Source organism: Nomia melanderi, unplaced genomic scaffold (assembly GCF_051020985.1).
Source record: "Nomia melanderi isolate GNS246 unplaced genomic scaffold, iyNomMela1 scaffold0246, whole genome shotgun sequence".
NCBI classification, from domain to species: domain Eukaryota; kingdom Metazoa; phylum Arthropoda; class Insecta; order Hymenoptera; family Halictidae; genus Nomia; species Nomia melanderi.
In genome coordinates this window covers 30,001-36,720 of record NW_027475361.1, presented here as the reverse complement: position 1 = coordinate 36,720, position 6,720 = coordinate 30,001, and the positions used below count along the sequence as shown (strand labels likewise).

General features: G+C 49.8%; 1 non-coding gene across 1 annotated transcript; it reads left to right on the top strand.

Annotated features, from left to right (window-relative positions):
* The first annotated feature begins 5,115 nt into the window (after positions 1–5,115).
* Positions 5,116–5,270, top strand: LOC143175910 (5.8S ribosomal RNA). Its single transcript, XR_013000556.1, has one exon. It is a non-coding gene; the product is annotated as a 5.8S ribosomal RNA (ribosomal RNA).
* The last annotated feature ends 1,450 nt before the right edge of the window (positions 5,271–6,720 follow it).

The window sequence follows — 6,720 nt, the reverse complement described above, 5'->3', positions numbered from 1 at the left end:
CGTCGGAGAGTAAAACGCGAATTCATACTATGAAAACTTACGTCTCTCGACGATGGGACGATCCACGCGAAGAGTTGTTTACGGGCACGCGTATGGTGCGATTGCGTCGATTCGCTTTTCTGTACGGGGAGAAATAGAACGTTGAGTTGACTTATCGGGTCTTCGTTGGAATTACCGTCGCTGGCATTGTAAACTCCAGATGACCTTGTGATTCCTTCGTCGGGCACTGGTAAAGGGTGGCGATGATGCGTTCTATAATAGAAATACCCGTCGTAGCGTTTCTTCCGAGTCAACCCGCTCACGAAACTCTCTCTCGTCGTGGAATCCCCGCGTCGGAGAGTAAAACGCGAATTAATACTATGAAAACTTACGTCTCTCGACGATGGGACGATCCACGCGAAGAGTTGTTTACGTGCACGCGTATGGTGCGATTGCGTCGATTCGCTTTTCTGTACGGGGAGAAATAGAACGTTGAGTTGACTTATCGGGTCTTCGTTGGAATTACCGTCGCTGGCATTGTAAACTCCAGATGACCTTGTGATTCCTTCGTCGGGCACTGGTAAAGGGTGGCGATGATGCGTTCTATAATAGAAATACCCGTCGTAGCGTTTCTTCCGAGTCAACCCGCTCACGAAACTCTCTCTCTCGTCGTGGAATCCCCGCGTCGGAGAGTAAAACGCCGAAGGCTTACTATGAAACTTACGTCTCTCGACGATGGGACGATCCACGCGAAGAGTTGTTACGTGCACGCGTATGGTGCGATTGCGTCGATTCGCTTTTCTGTACGGGGAGTAATAGAACGTTGAGTTGACTTATCGGGTCTTCGTTGGAATTACCGTCGCTGGCATTGTAAACTCCAGATGACCTTGTGATTCCTTCGTCGGGCACTGGTAAAGGGTGGCGATGATGCGTTCTATAATAGAAATACCCGTCGTAGCGTTTCTTCCGAGTCAACCCGCTCACGAAACTCTCTCTCGTCGTGGAATCCCCGCGTCGGAGAGTAAAACGCGAATTCATAGTATGGAAACTTACGTCTCTCGACGATGGGACGATCCACGCGAAGAGTTGTTACGTGCACGCGTATGGTGCGATTGCGTCGATTCGCTTTTCTGTACGGGGAGCAATAGAACGTTGAGTTGACTTATCGGGTCTTCGTTGGAATTACCGTCGCTGGCATTGTAAACTCCAGATGACCTTGTGATTCCTTCGTCGGGCACTGGTAAAGGGTGGCGATGATGCGTTCTATAATAGAAATACCCGTCGTAGCGTTTCTTCCGAGTCAACCCGCTCACGAAACTCTCTCTCGTCGTGGAATCCCCGCGTCGGAGAGTAAAACGCGAATTCATAGTATGGAAACTTACGTCTCTCGACGATGGGACGATCCACGCGAAGAGTTGTTACGTGCACGCGTATGGTGCGATTGCGTCGATTCGCTTTTCTGTACGGGGAGCAATAGAACGTTGAGTTGACTTATCGGGTCTTCGTTGGAATTACCGTCGCTGGCATTGTAAACTCCAGATGACCTTGTGATTCCTTCGTCGGGCACTGGTAAAGGGTGGCGATGATGCGTTCTATAATAGAAATACCCGTCGTAGCGTTTCTTCCGAGTCAACCCGCTCACGAAACTCTCTCTCGTCGTGGAATCCCCGCGTCGGAGGGTAAAACGCGATATATAATAGTATATGCCAGTGGTTCGCGCGCGTCGTCTCTGAGATACGCGGTCGACAGAGTTCCGAAAACACGTGATGTGCCACGATTTCCGTGCGTCTTACATCTTTCGACGATGGGACGATCCACGCGAAGAGAACGTTCGTGCTTGCGTGAGGTGCAACAGCGTCGATTCGCTTTTCTGTACGGGGAGAAATAGAACGTTGAGTTGACTTATCGGGTCTTCGTTGGAATTACCGTCGCTGGCATTGTAAACTCCAGATGACCTTGTGATTCCTTCGTCGGGCACTGGTAAAGGGTGGCGATGATTCGTTCTATAATAGTAATACCCGTCGTAGCGTTTCGACCGATGTCACCCGCCACGAAAGTCTCTCTCGACGTGGAAACCCCGCGCCGAAGAGTAAACGCGAAGGCTTACCATACGAAAGAAAACGGTATTATACGCCTGTGGTATGTGCGTCTCGGCTCTGTGATACGCGATCGGCAGAGTTACAAAAAAACGTTGATGGGCCACGATTTCCGTGCGTCTTACATCTTTCGACGATGGGACGATCCACGCGAAGAGTAGTTACGTGCTCGCGCGAGGTGCGATAGCGTCGATTCGCTTTTCTGTACGGGGAGAAATAGAACGATGAGTTGACTTATCGGGTCTTCGTTGGAATTACCGTCGCTGGCATTGTGAACTCCAGATGACCTTGTGATTCCTTCGTCGGGCACTGGTAAAGGGTGGCGATGATTCGTTCTATAATAGAAATACCCGTCGTAGCGATTCGGCCGAGTCACCCGCCACGAAACTCTCTCTCGTCGTGGAATCCCCATGTCGGAGAGTAAAACGCGAAGGCTAACTATATATAAGAAATATATAGTATTATTTATGCCTGTGGTTCTCCGTTTGCCCTACTCTCAGATACGCGACTCGGAGAGTTACGAATAATCGTGATGGACCACGATTTCTGTACGTCTTACATCTTTCGACGATGGGACGATCCACGCGAAGAGATCATTCCTGCTTGCGTGAGGTGCGATAGCGCCGATTCGCTTTTCTGTACGGGGAGAAATAGAACGATGAGTTGACTTATCGGGTCTTCGTTGGAATTACCGTCGCTGGCATTGTAAACTCCAGATGACCTTGTGATTCCTTCGTCGGGCACTGGTAAAGGGTGGCGATGATTCGTTCTATAATAGAAATACCCGTCGTAGCGATTCGGCCGTGTCACCCGCCACGAAAATCTCTCTCGTCGTGGAATCCCCGCGTCGTAGAGTAAACGCGAAGGCTTGCTATAGAAGACTATAGTTTATACGCCTGTGGTTCACCGGTTGCCTGCTCTCCGGGGTACGCGATCGCGCAGGAGTTACGGAAGAACTTGATGGGCCACGATCTCCAAGCGGCTATATCTTTCGACGATGGGACGATTCACGCGAAGAGAACGTTCGTGCATGCGTGAGGTGCGATAGCGTTGATTCGCTTGTCTGTACGGGGAGAAATAGAACGATGAGTTGACTTATCGGGTCTTCGTTGGAATTACCGTCGCTGGCATTGTAAACTCCAGATGACCTTGTGATTCCTTCGTCGGGCACTGGTAAAGGGTGGCGATGATTCGTTCTATAATAGAAATACCCGTCGTAGCGTTTCGACCGATGTCACCCGCCACGAAATTCTCTCTCGTCGTGGAATCCCCGCGTCGGAGAGTAACCGCCGAAGGCTTGCTATAGAAGACTATAGTTTATACGCCTGTGGTTCACCGGTTGCCGGCTCTCCGGGGCACGCGATCGCGCGAAGGTTACGGAGGGACGTGAAGCGCCCGAGCAATGAAACGTCCGCAGGAGGAAACGAGCAACCGCCGAACATTGTTTCGCGACGTTTCCATAATGTATTGTCGTTTCGCTCGCATCCCGCTTCTTTCCCCTAGTTTCCTCGACGCGTAGTTTCGCAGCCTTAGTGGACGAATCATTCTCGATTCGAGGAAAGATATGCAGTGGGGCGTGCAATGAGCCCGCCAGAGACCACGATCTCCAATGCGTCTTTACATCTTTCGACGATGGGATGATCCACGCGAAGAGAACGTTCGTGCTTGCGCGAGGTGCGTTAGCGTCGATTCGCTTTTCTGTACGGGGAGAAATAGAACGATGAGTTGACTTATCGGGTCTTCGTTGGAATTACCGTCGCTGGCATTGTAAACTCCAGATGACCTTGTGATTCCTTCGTCGGGCACTGGTAAAGGGTGGCGATGATTCGTTCTATAATAGAAATACCCGTCGTAGCGATTCGGCCGAGTCACCCGCCACGAAACTGTCTCTCTTTCGTCGTGGAAACCCCGCGTCGGAGAGTAAAACGCGCGAAGGCTGTGACTGTAACATATATATATACAGTATACAATGCCTGTGGTTTTTGCGCGTGTCGGCTCTTCGGTATACGCGATCGGCCAGAGTTACGGAGGGACGGTGAAGCGCACGAGAAATTGAAACGGCCGCACGATTGGAACCGAGCAACCGTCGAACATTGTTTCGCGACGTTTCCATAATGCGTTTTCGTTTCGCTCGCATACCGCTTCTTTTCCCCTAGTCTCTGAGACGCGTTTTCGAGCCGTTCTTCTACTATCGATTCTCGTAGAGAGAAGGGACCGGGTAGTCTGGAAGTGGAACCCGCATCTTGCGTGTACCGTACACGGAATTGAGAGGACCGGCCGTGAAGCTCGTTTTAAAGCCGTGCGTCTGACACCCAACTCTTGCGCGCCAATTTCGCGGCAAGAGATAATATGGGACGAATGACCGGCAAAGAGCCAGCTGTGAAGTCTGTTTTTTTAATCGAATCCGTGGACGTGTGTATGCCGTAGCGTCGCTCGTCGTGTTCGTTCATGGTCGTTCCGAGAGAAAGAACGAAAGCGGTAACGAAGGGACCGGCCGTGAAGCTCGTTTTAAAGCCGCGCGTCTGACACCCAACTCTTGCGCGCCAATTTCGCGGCAAGAGATAACATGGGACGAATGACCGGCAAAGAGCCAGCTGTGAAGTCTTTTTTCATTATTTGCTTTCAATCGATCGATCGGTACGATTCGTGCAACGTTTCGCGCGATGCGACGCGAAAACATGCGCGCAACAATAGATGCGTCTGATCGGAAGAACGCGAGGGTCGACTGCACGCGATGGATTCAGTATCGGGTAGGATACAAAATATATCCCCGTCGTTTCCACGCGTGCGAGTCTTCTGCGTCTTTCGCGGGTTTTTGAATGCACTATACGCCCGGAACGTCGAGAAATATATACATATTACTTGAACGTTTTTCGTCTCGAAAGGCTTCGGTGTCGTCTCCAAGGCGACGCCTGAATCTCCTTCGCGCGCTGGTCGGAGATTCAGGTATCAACTTTTATCTTCTCTTTGAAAGAAGAGAGATATTAGGTCGAACAAATGAGAATAAAATTATATATGTGAAATATAAAATTTATACGATTACCCTGAACGGTGGATCACTTGGCTCGTGGGTCGATGAAGAACGCAGCTAATTGCGCGTCAACGTGTGAACTGCAGGACACATGAACATCGACATTTCGAACGCACATTGCGGTCCACGGATACAATTCCTGGACCACGCCTGGCTGAGGGTCGTTTACGTACCATACACTGCTTGCGTAGCTCTGTCAAATCCCCGCCGTCGTTCACCTCTTCGGATCGAACGTTTTTTTACCGAAGGGCGCAAAGAACGTTTCTGAGTCGGGTTAAGAGAAGGATGCTACGTACGAGCGAACGATGGGTGTCTCGTCGGCGTTTGTCGCGGACACGCGAAAATTCTGTGAATTTCACGGACAGTGTACGTTCTAGTTGTTGCAAAACGATCGGAATCGTTTGTATGGACTCGCGTGAGTGTTCGCGGCGTCGTGCGTCGTTCAATTACGACCGCCCGCGGATACCGCTCCACTGCGATATGGATCTGAGCGACAACTTTTTCGGCTGTTCGTGAGATGAACGGTTTCGTGTGTTTAGAAAAATTTTTTTTCCCGCGCTCCCGACGTCACCTGAAATGATGCGTCAGAGGTGAAAGAAAATATTAAGAAGTCGAGAGAGAGAGAGACTACACACGTTTTATTCATATTTTGTATACCGTGCGTGAGACGGATGTGCACGACACGTCGTATGTCGGTATATTACCGACTGGCCCCAGGGAGATTGTTTTCTTCCTCTCTTACGAATGAGATGTACGTTTCGGAGGATCGTCGTTACCGAAACACACGGCAAAACGAGACTTCTCGCAGCAGAACCTTTATACACAATACACATCGACTCTTTTTACCCCGAGAGAGAGAGAAAAGGTGTATTTCTTTTTTTTATTTTTCGAATTCGACGCACGAACGCTTTGACGACTGGAGAAAAACACGGTGTGTGTTAAAATCGTGCGGGACGAGCATGCGTATTCGTAACGGGTCGAATAGTTCTTATTCCCCGTCGTCGCGTGTCCTCGCTGGACCACCACCGTGCGCTTCCGCCACGTTCAGTTGAATTTCGAAATATATATATATAAAAAGAATCACCATATACTCTCTTTCGGGAGGTGTATTTTTATCGGTTTCTGCTATAGAGAAGAGACGGAGATCGTGTTGTGAGGTGTAACGTTTCTGTATCCCCGTTTCGGAGGATCGTCGTTATCGGCGGAACACACGTCAAAACGAGACTTCTCGCAGAACCTTTATACACAATACACATCGACTCTTTTACCCCGAGAGAGAGAAAAGGTGTTTTTCTTTTTTTTTTATTTTTCGAATTCGACGCACGAACGCTTTGACGACTGGAGAAAAACACGGTGTGTGTTAAAATCGTGCGGGACGAGCATGCGTATTCGTAACGGGTCGAATAGTTCTTATTCCCCGTCGTCGCGTGTCCTCGCTGGACCACCACCGTGCGCTTCCGCCACGTTCAGTTGTATTTCGAAATATATATATATATATAAAAAGAATCACCATATACTCTCTTTCGGGAGGTGTATTTTTATCGGTTTCTGCTATAGAGAAGAGACGGACGATCGTGTGTGACACCACGTGGTAACGTTTCCGTATCCCCGTAA